The following is a 16,704-nucleotide window of genomic DNA, read 5'->3' on the forward strand; positions in this document are numbered from 1 at the left end:
GAAACCTCTGTGATTGAATAGGACAGTAAATGTAGTAAGAATCTATTTACGTGTACTTGAGGTGTTTCTTACACGTTCTTAATCATTTCTGGGAACTACCATTGTGTATTTTAACAGTTTTAACACAATTAGACAGTTTGCTTATCAGTATTTACCGGAATCATCACCATTTTAACTGATTCACACAAATAAAACGCAAAGCCAATCCTTCTTAATTGTAAAAATAAACACTATTCAAGTCATTCCAAGGCTTTGGACACCTATTCTGAGCTCTGTAAGCATGAACTCTTAATATGTGAAAGCACAGTCCCGTGAAAACGCCACCGGAAGTACCCGGAGTTGTAAATATTACCAGTATATTCGTCATTTCACGGTTTTACCAAAATTCTGAGCTCTGTAAGCATAAACTCTTAATATTTGAAAGCACAGTCCCATGAAAACGCCACCGGAAGTACGCGGAGTTGTAAATACTACGAGTATTTTCGTCATTACACAGCTTTCTACTGGAAACCTCCATCATTGAATACGACAGTAAATGTAGTAAGAATTTATTTACGTGTACTTGAGGTGTTTCTTACACGTTCTTAATCATTTCTGGGAACTACCATTGTGTATTTTAACAGTTTTAACACAATTAGACAGTTTGCTTATCAGTATTTACCGGAATCATCACCATTTTAACTGATTCACACAAATAAAACGCAAAGCCAATCCTTCTTAATTGTAAAAATAAACACTATTCAAGTCATTCCAAGGCTTTGGACACCTATTCTGAGCTCTGTAAGCATGAACTCTTAATATTTGAAAGCACAGTTCCGTGAAAAAGCCACCGGAAGGACCCGGAGTTGTAAATATTACCAGTATTTTCTTCATTTCACAGCTTTCCACTGGAAACTTCCGTGATTAAATACGACAGTAAATGTAGTAAGAAGCTATTTACGTGTACTTGAGGTGTTTCTGACACGTTCTTAATCATTTCTGGGAACTATCATTGTGTATTTTAACAGTTTTACCAAAATTAGACAGTATGCTTAGAAGTACTTACCGGAATCGACACCATTTCAACTGATTCACACAGAAAAACGCCAAAGCCAATTCTCCTTAATTGTAAACATAAACACTATTCTCGTCATTCCAAGGCTTTAGACACCAATTCTGAGCTCTGTAAGCATGAACTCTTAATATTTGAAAGCACAGTCCCCTGAAAACGCCACCGGAAGTACCCGGAGTTGTAAATACTACCAGTATTTTCGTCATTTCACAGCTTTCCCCTGGAAACCTCCGTGATTGAATACGACAGTAAATGTAGTAAGAATCTCTTAACGTGTGCTTGAGGTTTTTCTTAAACGTTCTTAATCATATCTGGGAACTATCATTGTGTATTTTAACAGTTTTACCAAAATTAGACAGTTTGCTTAGAAGTATTTACCGGAATCGTCACCATTTCAACTGATTCACACAGAAAAATGCCAAAGCCAATCCTCCTTAATTGTAAACATAAACACTATTCTCGTCATTCCAAGGCTTTGGACACTTCTTCTGAGCTCTGTAAGCATGAACTCTTAATATTTGAAAGCACAGTCCCCTGAAAACGCCACCGGAAGTACCCGGAGTTGTAAATACTACCAGTATTTTCGTCATTTCACAGCTTTCCCCTGGAAACCTCCGTGATTGAATACGACAGTAAATGTAGTAAGAATCTCTTAACGTGTGCTTGAGGTTTTTCTTAAACGTTCTTAATCATATCTGGGAACTATCATTGTGTATTTTAACAGTTTTACCAAAATTAGACAGTTTGCTTAGAAGTATTTACCGGAATCGTCACCATTTCAACTGATTCACACAGAAAAATGCCAAAGCCAATCCTCCTTAATTGTAAACATAAACACTATTTTCGTCATTCCAAGGATTTGACCACCTATTCTGAGCTCTGTAAGCATGAACTCTTAGTATTTGAAAGCACAGTCCCCTGAAACGCCACCGGAAGTACCCGGAGTTGTAAATACTACCAGTATTTTCGTCATTTCACAGCTTTCACCTGGAAACCTCTGTGATTGAATAGGACAGTAAATGTAGTAAGAATCTATTTACGTGTACTTGAGGTGTTTCTTACACGTTCTTAATCATTTCTGGGAACTACCATTGTGTATTTTAACAGTTTTAACACAATTAGACAGTTTGCTTATCAGTATTTACCGGAATCATCACCATTTTAACTGATTCACACAAATAAAACGCAAAGCCAATCCTTCTTAATTGTAAAAATAAACACTATTCAAGTCATTCCAAGGCTTTGGACTCCTATTCTGAGCTCTGTAAGCATGAACTCTTAATATGTGAAAGCACAGTCCCGTGAAAACACCACCGGAAGTACCCGGAGTTGTAAATATTACCAGTATATTCGTCATTTCACAGTTTTACCAAAATTCTGAGCTCTGTAAGCATAAACTCTTAATATTTGAAAGCACAGTCCCATGAAAACGCCACCGGAAGTACCCGGAGTTGTAAATACTACGAGTATTTTCGTCATTACACAGCTTTCTACTGGAAACCTCCATCATTGAAAACGACAGTAAATGTAGTAAGAATCTATTTACGTGTACTTGAGGTGTTTCTTACACGTTCTTAATCATTTCTGGGAACTATAATTGTGTATTTTAACAGTTTTACCAAAATTAGACAGTTTGCTTAGAAGTATTTACCGGAATCGTCACCATTTCAACTGATTCACACAGAAAAACGCCAAAGCCAATCCTCCGTAATTGTAAACATAAACACTATTCTCGTCATTCCAAGGCTTTGGACACCTATTCTGAGCTCTGTAAGCATGAACTCTTAATATTTGAAAGCACAGTTCCGTGAAAAAGCTACCGGAAGGACCCGGAGTTGTAAATATTACCAGTATTTTCTTCATTTCACAGCTTTCCACTGGAAACTTCCGTGATTGAATACGACAGTAAATGTAGTAAGAAGCTATTTACGTGTACTTGAGGTCTTTCTCACACGTTCTTAATCATTTCTGGGAACTATCATTGTGTATTTTAACAGTTTTACCAAAATTAGACAGTATGCTTAGAAGTACTTACCGGAATCGTCACCATTTCAACTGATTCACACAGAAAAACGCCAAAGCCAATTCTCCTTAATTGTAAACATAAACACTATTCTCTTCATTCCAAGGCTTTAGACACCAATTCTGAGCTCTGTAAGCATGAACTCTTAATATTTGAAAGCACAGTCCCCTGAAAATGCCACCAGAAGTACCCGGAGTTGTAAATACTACCAGTATTTTCGTCATTTCACAGCTTTCACCTGGAAACCTCCGTGATTGAATAGGACAGTAAATGTAGTAAGAATCTATTTACGTGTACTTGAGGTGTTTCTTACACGTTCTTAGTCATTTCTGGGAACTATCATTGTGTATTTTAACAGTTTTAACACAATTAGACAGTTTGCTTAGAAGTATTTACCGGAATCATCACCATTTTAACTGATTCACACAAATAAAACGCAAAGCCAATCCTTCTTAATTGTAAAAATAAACACTATTCAAGTCATTCCAAGGCTTTGGACTCCTATTCTGAGCTCTGTAAGCATGAACTCTTAATATGTGAAAGCACAGTCCCGTGAAAACACCACCGGAAGTACCCGGAGTTGTAAATATTACCAGTATATTCGTCATTTCACAGTTTTACCAAAATTCTGAGCTCTGTAAGCATAAACTCTTAATATTTGAAAGCACAGTCCCATGAAAACGCCACCGGAAGTACCCGGAGTTGTAAATACTACGAGTATTTTCGTCATTACACAGCTTTCTACTGGAAACCTCCATCATTGAAAACGACAGTAAATGTAGTAAGAATCTATTTACGTGTACTTGAGGTGTTTCTTACACGTTCTTAATCATTTCTGGGAACTATAATTGTGTATTTTAACAGTTTTACCAAAATTAGACAGTTTGCTTAGAAGTATTTACCGGAATCGTCACCATTTCAACTGATTCACACAGAAAAACGCCAAAGCCAATCCTCCGTAATTGTAAACATAAACACTATTCTCGTCATTCCAAGGCTTTGGACACCTATTCTGAGCTCTGTAAGCATGAACTCTTAATATTTGAAAGCACAGTTCCGTGAAAAAGCTACCGGAAGGACCCGGAGTTGTAAATATTACCAGTATTTTCTTCATTTCACAGCTTTCCACTGGAAACTTCCGTGATTGAATACGACAGTAAATGTAGTAAGAAGCTATTTACGTGTACTTGAGGTCTTTCTCACACGTTCTTAATCATTTCTGGGAACTATCATTGTGTATTTTAACAGTTTTACCAAAATTAGACAGTATGCTTAGAAGTACTTACCGGAATCGTCACCATTTCAACTGATTCACACAGAAAAACGCCAAAGCCAATTCTCCTTAATTGTAAACATAAACACTATTCTCTTCATTCCAAGGCTTTAGACACCAATTCTGAGCTCTGTAAGCATGAACTCTTAATATTTGAAAGCACAGTCCCCTGAAAATGCCACCAGAAGTACCCGGAGTTGTAAATACTACCAGTATTTTCGTCATTTCACAGCTTTCACCTGGAAACCTCCGTGATTGAATAGGACAGTAAATGTAGTAAGAATCTATTTACGTGTACTTGAGGTGTTTCTTACACGTTCTTAGTCATTTCTGGGAACTATCATTGTGTATTTTAACAGTTTTAACACAATTAGACAGTTTGCTTAGAAGTATTTACCGGAATCGTCACCATTTCAACTGATGCACACAGAAAAACGCCAAAGCCAATCCTCCGTAATTGTAAACATAAACACTATTCTCGTCATTCCAAGGCTTTGGACACCTATTCTGAGCTCTGTAAGCATGAACTCTTAATATTTGAAAACACAGTCCCGTGAAAACGCCACCGCCAGTACCCAGAGTTGTTAATACTACCAGTATTTTCGTCATTTCACAGCTTTCCCCTGGAAACCTCCGTGATTGAATACGACAGTAAATGTAGTAAGAATCTCTTTACGTGTGCTTGAGGTTTTTCTTAAACGTTCTTAATCATATCTGGGAACTATCATTGTGTATTTTAACAGTTTTACCAAAATTAGACAGTTTGCTTAGAAGTATTCACCGGAATCGTAACCATTTCAACTGATTCACACAGAAAAATGCCAAAGCCAATCCTCCTTAATTGTAAACATAAACACTATTTTCGTCATTCCAAGGATTTGACCACCTATTCTGAGCTCTGTAAGCATGAACTCTTAATATTTGAAAGCACAGTCCCCTGAAACGCCACCGGAAGTACCCGGAGTTGTAAATACTACCAGTATTTTTGTCATTTCACAGCTTTCACCTGGAAACCTCTGTGATTGAATAGGACAGTAAATGTAGTAAGAATCTATTTACGTGTACTTGAGGTGTTTCTTACACGTTCTTAATCATTTCTGGGAACTACCATTGTGTATTTTAACAGTTTTAACACAATTAGACAGTTTGCTTATCAGTATTTACCGGAATCATCACCATTTTAACTGATTCACACAAATAAAACGCAAAGCCAATCCTTCTTAATTGTAAAAATAAACACTATTCAAGTCATTCCAAGGCTTTGGACACCTATTCTGAGCTCTGTAAGCATGAACTCTTAATATTTGAAAGCACAGTTCCGTGAAAAAGCCACCGGAAGGACCCGGAGTTGTAAATATTACCAGTATTTTCTTCATTTCACAGCTTTCCACTGGAAACTTCCGTGATTAAATACGACAGTAAATGTAGGAAGAAGCTATTTACGTGTACTTGAGGTGTTTCTGACACGTTCTTAATCATTTCTGGGAACTATCATTGTGTATTTTAACAGTTTTACCAAAATTAGACAGTATGCTTAGAAGTACTTACCGGAATCGACACCATTTCAACTGATTCACACAGAAAAACGCCAAAGCCAATTCTCCTTAATTGTAAACATAAACACTATTCTCGTCATTCCAAGGCTTTAGACACCAATTCTGAGCTCTGTAAGCATGAACTCTTAATATTTGAAAGCACAGTCCCCTGAAAACGCCACCGGAAGTACCCGGAGTTGTAAATACTACCAGTATTTTCGTCATTTCACAGCTTTCCCCTGGAAACCTCCGTGATTGAATACGACAGTAAATGTAGTAAGAATCTCTTAACGTGTGCTTGAGGTTTTTCTTAAACGTTCTTAATCATATCTGGGAACTATCATTGTGTATTTTAACAGTTTTACCAAAATTAGACAGTTTGCTTAGAAGTATTTACCGGAATCGTCACCATTTCAACTGATTCACACAGAAAAATGCCAAAGCCAATCCTCCTTAATTGTAAACATAAACACTCTTTTCGTCATTCCAAGGATTTGACCACCTATTCTGAGCTCTGTAAGCATGAACTCTTAGTATTTGAAAGCACAGTCCCCTGAAACGCCACCGGAAGTACCCGGAGTTGTAAATACTACCAGTATTTTCGTCATTTCACAGCTTTCACCTGGAAAGCTCTGTGATTGAATAGGACAGTAAATGTAGTAAGAATCTATTTACGTGTACTTGAGGTGTTTCTTACACGTTCTTAATCATTTCTGGGAACTACCATTGTGTATTTTAACAGTTTTAACACAATTAGACAGTTTGCTTATCAGTATTTACCGGAATCATCACCATTTTAACTGATTCACACAAATAAAACGCAAAGCCAATCCTTCTTAATTGTAAAAATAAACACTATTCAAGTCATTCCAAGGCTTTGGACTCCTATTCTGAGCTCTGTAAGCATGAACTCTTAATATGTGAAAGCACAGTCCCTTGAAAACGCCACCGGAAGTACCCGGAGTTGTAAATATTACCAGTATATTCGTCATTTCACAGTTTTACCAAAATTCTGAGCTCTGTAAGCATAAACTCTTAATATTTGAAAGCACAGTCCCATGAAAACGCCACCGGAAGTACCCGGAGTTGTAAATACTACGAGTATTTTCGTCATTACACAGCTTTCTACTGGAAACCTCCATCATTGAATACGACAGTAAATGTAGTAAGAATCTATTTACGTGTACTTGAGGTGTTTCTTACACGTTCTTAATCATTTCTGGGAACTATAATTGTGTATTTTAACAGTTTTACCAAAATTAGACAGTTTGCTTAGAAGTATTTACCGGAATCGTCACCATTTCAACTGATTCACACAGAAAAACGCCAAAGCCAATCCTCCGTAATTGTAAACATAAACACTATTCTCGTCATTCCAAGGCTTTGGACACCTATTCTGAGCTCTGTAAGCATGAACTCTTAATATTTGAAAGCACAGTTCCGTGAAAAAGCTACCGGAAGGACCCGGAGTTGTAAATATTACCAGTATTTTCTTCATTTCACAGCTTTCCACTGGAAACTTCCGTGATTGAATACGACAGTAAATGTAGTAAGAAGCTATTTACGTGTACTTGAGGTCTTTCTCACACGTTCTTAATCATTTCTGGGAACTATCATTGTGTATTTTAACAGTTTTACCAAAATTAGACAGTATGCTTAGAAGTACTTACCGGAATCGTCACCATTTCAACTGATTCACACAGAAAAACGCCAAAGCCAATTCTCCTTAATTGTAAACATAAACACTATTCTCGTCATTCCAAGGCTTTAGACACCAATTCTGAGCTCTGTAAGCATGAACTCTTAATATTTGAAAGCACAGTCCCCTGAAAACGCCACCGGAAGTACCCGGAGTTGTAAATACTACCAGTATTTTCGTCATTTCACAGCTTTCCCCTGGAAACCTCCGTGATTGAATAGGACAGTAAATGTAGTAAGAATCTCTTAACGTGTGCTTGAGGTTTTTCTTAAACGTTCTTAATCATATCTGGGAACTATCATTGTGTATTTTAACAGTTTTACCAAAATTAGACAGTTTGCTTAGAAGTATTTACCGGAATCGTCACCATTTCAACTGATTCACACAGAAAAATGCCAAAGCCAATCCTCCTTAATTGTAAACATAAACACTCTTTTCGTCATTCCAAGGATTTGACCACCTATTCTGAGCTCTGTAAGCATGAACTCTTAGTATTTGAAAGCACAGTCCCCTGAAACGCCACCGGAAGTACCCGGAGTTGTAAATACTACCAGTATTTTCGTCATTTCACAGCTTTCACCTGGAAACCTCTGTGATTGAATAGGACAGTAAATGTAGTAAGAATCTATTTACGTGTACTTGAGGTGTTTCTTACACGTTCTTAATCATTTCTGGGAACTACCATTGTGTATTTTAACAGTTTTAACACAATTAGACAGTTTGCTTATCAGTATTTACCGGAATCATCACCATTTTAACTGATTCACACAAATAAAACGCAAAGCCAATCCTTCTTAATTGTAAAAATAAACACTATTCAAGTCATTCCAAGGCTTTGGACTCCTATTCTGAGCTCTGTAAGCATGAACTCTTAATATGTGAAAGCACAGTCCCTTGAAAACGCCACCGGAAGTACCCGGAGTTGTAAATATTACCAGTATATTCGTCATTTCACAGTTTTACCAAAATTCTGAGCTCTGTAAGCATAAACTCTTAATATTTGAAAGCACAGTCCCATGAAAACGCCACCGGAAGTACCCGGAGTTGTAAATACTACGAGTATTTTCGTCATTACACAGCTTTCTACTGGAAACCTCCATCATTGAATACGACAGTAAATGTAGTAAGAATCTATTTACGTGTACTTGAGGTGTTTCTTACACGTTCTTAATCATTTCTGGGAACTATAATTGTGTATTTTAACAGTTTTACCAAAATTAGACAGTTTGCTTAGAAGTATTTACCAGAATCGTCACCATTTCAACTGATTCACACAGAAAAACGCCAAAGCCAATCCTCCGTAATTGTAAACATAAACACTATTCTCGTCATTCCAAGGCTTTGGACACCTATTCTGAGCTCTGTAAGCATGAACTCTTAATATTTGAAAGCACAGTTCCGTGAAAAAGCTACCGGAAGGACCCGGAGTTGTAAATATTACCAGTATTTTCTTCATTTCACAGCTTTCCACTGGAAACTTCCGTGATTGAATACGACAGTAAATGTAGTAAGAAGCTATTTACGTGTACTTGAGGTCTTTCTCACACGTTCTTAATCATTTCTGGGAACTATCATTGTGTATTTTAACAGTTTTACCAAAATTAGACAGTATGCTTAGAAGTACTTACCGGAATCGTCACCATTTCAACTGATTCACACAGAAAAACGCCAAAGCCAATTCTCCTTAATTGTAAACATAAACACTATTCTCTTCATTCCAAGGCTTTAGACACCAATTCTGAGCTCTGTAAGCATGAACTCTTAATATTTGAAAGCACAGTCCCCTGAAAATGCCACCAGAAGTACCCGGAGTTGTAAATACTACCAGTATTTTCGTCATTTCACAGCTTTCACCTGGAAACCTATGTGATTGAATAGGACAGTAAATGTAGTAAGAATCTATTTACGTGTACTTGAGGTGTTTCTTACACGTTCTTAGTCATTTCTGGGAACTATCATTGTGTATTTTAACAGTTTTAACACAATTAGACAGTTTGCTTAGAAGTATTTACCGGAATCGTCACCATTTCAACTGATGCACACAGAAAAACGCCAAAGCCAATCCTCCTTAATTGTAAACATAAACACTATTTTCGTCATTCCAAGGATTTGACCACCTATTCTGAGCTCTGTAAGCATGAACTCTTAATATTTGAAAGCACAGTCCCCTGAAACGCCACCGGAAGTACCCGGAGTTGTAAATACTACCAGTATTTTTGTCATTTCACAGCTTTCACCTGGAAACCTCTGTGATTGAATAGGACAGTAAATGTAGTAAGAATCTATTTACGTGTACTTGAGGTGTTTCTTACACGTTCTTAATCATTTCTGGGAACTACCATTGTGTATTTTAACAGTTTTAACACAATTAGACAGTTTGCTTATCAGTATTTACCGGAATCATCACCATTTTAACTGATTCACACAAATAAAACGCAAAGCCAATCCTTCTTAATTGTAAAAATAAACACTATTCAAGTCATTCCAAGGCTTTGGACACCTATTCTGAGCTCTGTAAGCATGAACTCTTAATATGTGAAAGCACAGTCCCGTGAAAACGCCACCGGAAGTACCCGGAGTTGTAAATATTACCAGTATATTCGTCATTTCACGGTTTTACCAAAATTCTGAGCTCTGTAAGCATAAACTCTTAATATTTGAAAGCACAGTCCCATGAAAACGCCACCGGAAGTACCCGGAGTTGTAAATACTACGAGTATTTTCGTCATTACACAGCTTTCTACTGGAAACCTCCATCATTGAATACGACAGTAAATGTAGTAAGAATCTATTTACGTGTACTTGAGGTGTTTCTTACACGTTCTTAATCATTTCTGGGAGCTATAATTGTGTATTTTAACAGTTTTACCAAAATTAGACAGTTTGCTTAGAAGTATTTACCGGAATCGTCACCATTTCAACTGATTCACACAGAAAAACGCCAAAGCCAATCCTCCTTAATTGTAAACATAAACACTATTCTCGTCATTCCAAGGCTTTGGACACCTATTCTGAGCTCTGTAAGCATGAACTCTTAATATTTGAAAGCACAGTTCCGTGAAAAAGCCACCGGAAGGACCCGGAGTTGTAAATATTACCAGTATATTCGTCATTTCACAGTTTTACCAAAATTCTGAGCTCTGTAAGCATAAACTCTTAATATTTGAAAGCACAGTCCCATGAAAACGCCACCGGAAGTACCCGGAGTTGTAAATACTACGAGTATTTTCGTCATTACACAGCTTTCTACTGGAAACCTCCATCATTGAATACGACAGTAAATGTAGTAAGAATCTATTTACGTGTACTTGAGGTGTTTCTTACACGTTCTTAATCATTTCTGGGAACTATAATTGTGTATTTTAACAGTTTTACCAAAATTAGACAGTTTGCTTAGAAGTATTTACCGGAATCGTCACCATTTCAACTGATTCACACAGAAAAACGCCAAAGCCAATCCTCCTTAATTGTAAACATAAACACTATTCTCGTCATTCCAAGGCTTTGGACACCTATTCTGAGCTCTGTAAGCATGAACTCTTAATATTTGAAAACACAGTTCCGTGAAAAAGCCACCGGAAGGACCCGGAGTTGTAAATATTACCAGTATTTTCGTCATTTCACAGCTTTCCACTGGAAACTTCCGTGATTAAATACGACAGTAAATGTAGGAAGAAGCTATTTACGTGTACTTGAGGTGTTTCTGACACGTTCTTAATCATTTCTGGGAACTATCATTGTGTATTTTAACAGTTTTACCAAAATTAGACAGTATGCTTAGAAGTACTTACCGGAATCGACACCATTTCAACTGATTCACACAGAAAAACGCCAAAGCCAATTCTCCTTAATTGTAAACATAAACACTATTCTCGTCATTCCAAGGCTTTAGACACCAATTCTGAGCTCTGTAAGCATGAACTCTTAATATTTGAAAGCACAGTCCCCTGAAAATGCCACCAGAAGTACCCGGAGTTGTAAATATTACCAGTATTTTCGTCATTTCACAGCTTTCACCTGGAAACCTCCGTGATTGAATAGGACAGTAAATGTAGTGAGAATCTATTTACGTGTACTTGAGGTGTTTCTTACACGTTCTTAGTCATTTCTGGGAACTATCATTGTGTATTTTAACAGTTTTAACACAATTAGACAGTTTGCTTAGAAGTATTTACCGGAATCGTCACCATTTCAACTGATGCACACAGAAAAACGCCAAAGCCAATCCTCCGTAATTGTAAACATAAACACTATTCTCGTCATTCCAAGGCTTTGGACACCTATTCTGAGCTCTGTAAGCATGAACTCTTAATATTTGAAAACACAGTCCCGTGAAAACGCCACCGCCAGTACCCAGAGTTGTTAATACTACCAGTATTTTCGTCATTTCACAGCTTTCCCCTGGAAACCTCCGTGATTGAATACGACAGTAAATGTAGTAAGAATCTCTTTACGTGTGCTTGAGGTTTTTCTTAAACGTTCTTAATCATATCTGGAAACTATCATTGTGTATTTTAACAGTTTTACCAAAATTAGACAGTTTGCTTAGAAGTATTTACCGGAATCGTAACCATTTCAACTGATTCACACAGAAAAATGCCAAAGCCAATCCTCCTTAATTGTAAACATAAACACTATTTTCGTCATTCCAAGGATTTGACCACCTATTCTGAGCTCTGTAAGCATGAACTCTTAATATTTGAAAGCACAGTCCCCTGAAACGCCACCGGAAGTACCCGGAGTTGTAAATACTACCAGTATTTTTGTCATTTCACAGCTTTCACCTGGAAACCTCTGTGATTGAATAGGACAGTAAATGTAGTAAGAATCTATTTACGTGTACTTGAGGTGTTTCTTACACGTTCTTAATCATTTCTGGGAACTACCATTGTGTATTTTAACAGTTTTAACACAATTAGACAGTTTGCTTATCAGTATTTACCGGAATCATCACCATTTTAACTGATTCACACAAATAAAACGCAAAGCCAATCCTTCTTAATTGTAAAAATAAACACTATTCAAGTCATTCCAAGGCTTTGGACACCTATTCTGAGCTCTGTAAGCATGAACTCTTAATATTTGAAAGCACAGTTCCGTGAAAAAGCCACCGCCAGTACCCAGAGTTGTTAATACTACCAGTATTTTCGTCATTTCACAGCTTTCCCCTGGAAACCTCCGTGATTGAATACGACAGTAAATGTAGTAAGAATCTCTTAACGTGTGCTTGAGGTTTTTCTTAAACGTTCTTAATCATATCTGGGAACTATCATTGTGTATTTTAACAGTTTTACCAAAATTAGACAGTTTGCTTAGAAGTATTTACCGGAATCGTCACCATTTCAACTGATTCACACAGAAAAATGCCAAAGCCAATCCTCCTTAATTGTAAACATAAACACTCTTTTCGTCATTCCAAGGATTTGACCACCTATTCTGAGCTCTGTAAGCATGAACTCTTAGTATTTGAAAGCACAGTCCCCTGAAACGCCACCGGAAGTACCCGGAGTTGTAAATACTACCAGTATTTTCGTCATTTCACAGCTTTCACCTGGAAACCTCTGTGATTGAATAGGACAGTAAATGTAGTAAGAATCTATTTACGTGTACTTGAGGTGTTTCTTACACGTTCTTAATCATTTCTGGGAACTACCATTGTGTATTTTAACAGTTTTAACACAATTAGACAGTTTGCTTATCAGTATTTACCGGAATCATCACCATTTTAACTGATTCACACAAATAAAACGCAAAGCCAATCCTTCTTAATTGTAAAAATAAACACTATTCAAGTCATTCCAAGGCTTTGGACTCCTATTCTGAGCTCTGTAAGCATGAACTCTTAATATGTGAAAGCACAGTCCCGTGAAAACGCCACCGGAAGTACCCGGAGTTGTAAATATTACCAGTATATTCGTCATTACACAGTTTTACCAAAATTCTGAGCTCTGTAAGCATAAACTCTTAATATTTGAAAGCACAGTCCCATGAAAACGCCACCGGAAGTACCCGGAGTTGTAAATACTACGAGTATTTTCGTCATTACACAGCTTTCTACTGGAAACCTCCATCATTGAATACGACAGTAAATGTAGTAAGAATCTATTTACGTGTACTTGAGGTGTTTCTTACACGTTCTTAATCATTTCTGGGAACTATAATTGTGTATTTTAACAGTTTTACCAAAATTAGACAGTTTGCTTAGAAGTATTTACCGGAATCGTCACCATTTCAACTGATTCACACAGAAAAACGCCAAAGCCAATCCTCCGTAATTGTAAACATAAACACTATTCTCGTCATTCCAAGGCTTTGGACACCTATTCTGAGCTCTGTAAGCATGAACTCTTAATATTTGAAAGCACAGTTCCGTGAAAAAGCTACCGGAAGGACCCGGAGTTGTAAATATTACCAGTATTTTCTTCATTTCACAGCTTTCCACTGGAAACTTCCGTGATTGAATACGACAGTAAATGTAGTAAGAAGCTATTTACGTGTACTTGAGGTCTTTCTCACACGTTCTTAATCATTTCTGGGAACTATCATTGTGTATTTTAACAGTTTTACCAAAAATAGACAGTATGCTTAGAAGTACTTACCGGAATCGTCACCATTTCAACTGATTCACACAGAAAAACGCCAAAGCCAATTCTCCTTAATTGTAAACATAAACACTATTCTCGTCATTCCAAGGCTTTAGACACCAATTCTGAGCTCTGTAAGCATGAACTCTTAATATTTGAAAGCACAGTCCCCTGAAAATGCCACCAGAAGTACCCGGAGTTGTAAATACTACCAGTATTTTCGTCATTTCACAGCTTTCACCTGGAAACCTCTGTGATTGAATAGGACAGTAAATGTAGTAAGAATCTATTTACGTGTACTTGAGGTGTTTCTTACACGTTCTTAGTCATTTCTGGGAACTATCATTGTGTATTTTAACAGTTTTAACACAATTAGACAGTTTGCTTAGAAGTATTTACCGGAATCGTCACCATTTCAACTGATGCACACAGAAAAACGCCAAAGCCAATCCTCCGTAATTGTAAACATAAACACTATTCTCGTCATTCCAAGGCTTTGGACACCTATTCTGAGCTCTGTAAGCATGAACTCTTAATATTTGAAAACACAGTCCCGTGAAAACGCCACCGCCAGTACCCAGAGTTGTTAATACTACCAGTATTTTCGTCATTTCACAGCTTTCCCCTGGAAACCTCCGTGATTGAATACGACAGTAAATGTAGTAAGAATCTCTTTACGTGTGCTTGAGGTTTTTCTTAAACGTTCTTAATCATATCTGGGAACTATCATTGTGTATTTTAACAGTTTTACCAAAATTAGACAGTTTGCTTAGAAGTATTTACCGGAATCGTCACCATTTCAACTGATTCACACAGAAAAATGCCAAAGCCAATCCTCCTTAATTGTAAACATAAACACTATTTTCGTCATTCCAAGGATTTGACCACCTATTCTGAGCTCTGTAAGCATGAACTCTTAATATTTGAAAGCACAGTCCCCTGAAACGCCACCGGAAGTACCCGGAGTTGTAAATACTACCAGTATTTTTGTCATTTCACAGCTTTCACCTGGAAACCTCTGTGATTGAATAGGACAGTAAATGTAGTAAGAATCTATTTACGTGTACTTGAGGTGTTTCTTACACGTTCTTAATCATTTCTGGGAACTACCATTGTGTATTTTAACAGTTTTAACACAATTAGACAGTTTGCTTATCAGTATTTACCGGAATCATCACCATTTTAACTGATTCACACAAATAAAACGCAAAGCCAATCCTTCTTAATTGTAAAAATAAACACTATTCAAGTCATTCCAAGGCTTTGGACACCTATTCTGAGCTCTGTAAGCATGAACTCTTAATATGTGAAAGCACAGTCCCGTGAAAACGCCACCGGAAGTACCCGGAGTTGTAAATATTACCAGTATATTCGTCATTTCACGGTTTTACCAAAATTCTGAGCTCTGTAAGCATAAACTCTTAATATTTGAAAGCACAGTCCCATGAAAACGCCACCGGAAGTACCCGGAGTTGTAAATACTACGAGTATTTTCGTCATTACACAGCTTTCTACTGGAAACCTCCATCATTGAATACGACAGTAAATGTAGTAAGAATCTATTTACGTGTACTTGAGGTGTTTCTTACACGTTCTTAATCATTTCTGGGAACTATAATTGTGTATTTTAACAGTTTTACCAAAATTAGACAGTTTGCTTAGAAGTATTTACCGGAATCGTCACCATTTCAACTGATTCACACAGAAAAACGCCAAAGCCAATCCTCCTTAATTGTAAACATAAACACTATTCTCGTCATTCCAAGGCTTTGGACACCTATTCTGAGCTCTGTAAGCATGAACTCTTAATATTTGAAAGCACAGTTCCGTGAAAAAGCCACCGGAAGGACCCGGAGTTGTAAATATTACCAGTATTTTCTTCATTTCACAGCTTTCCACTGGAAACTTCCGTGATTAAATACGACAGTAAATGTAGGAAGAAGCTATTTACGTGTACTTGAGGTGTTTCTTACACATTCTTAATCATTTCTGGGAACTATCATTGTGTATTTTAACAGTTTTACCAAAATTAGACAGTATGCTTAGAAGTACTTACCGGAATCGACACCATTTCAACTGATTCACACAGAAAAACGCCAAAGCCAATTCTCCTTAATTGTAAACATAAACACTATTCTCGTCATTCCAAGGCTTTAGACACCTATTCTGAGCTCTGTAAGCATGAACTCTTAATATTTGAAAGCAAAGTTCCGTGAAAATGCCACCGGAAGGACCCGGAGTTGTAAATATTACCAGTATTTTCTTCATTTCACAGCTTTCCACTGGAAACTTCCGTGATTGAATACGACAGTAAATGTAGTAAGAAGCTATTTACGTGTACTTGAGGTGTTTCTCACACGTTCTTAATCATTTCTGGGAACTATCATTGTGTATTTTAACAGTTTTACCAAAATTAGACAGTATGCTTAGAAGTACTTACCGGAATCGTCACCATTTCAACTGATTCACACAGAAAAACGCCAAAGCCAATTCTCCTTAATTGTAAACATAAACACTATTCTCGTCATTCCAAGGCTTT

This window comes from Myotis daubentonii, chromosome 16 (genome assembly GCF_963259705.1).
Source record: "Myotis daubentonii chromosome 16, mMyoDau2.1, whole genome shotgun sequence".
Classification (NCBI taxonomy): Eukaryota; Metazoa; Chordata; class Mammalia; order Chiroptera; family Vespertilionidae; genus Myotis; species Myotis daubentonii.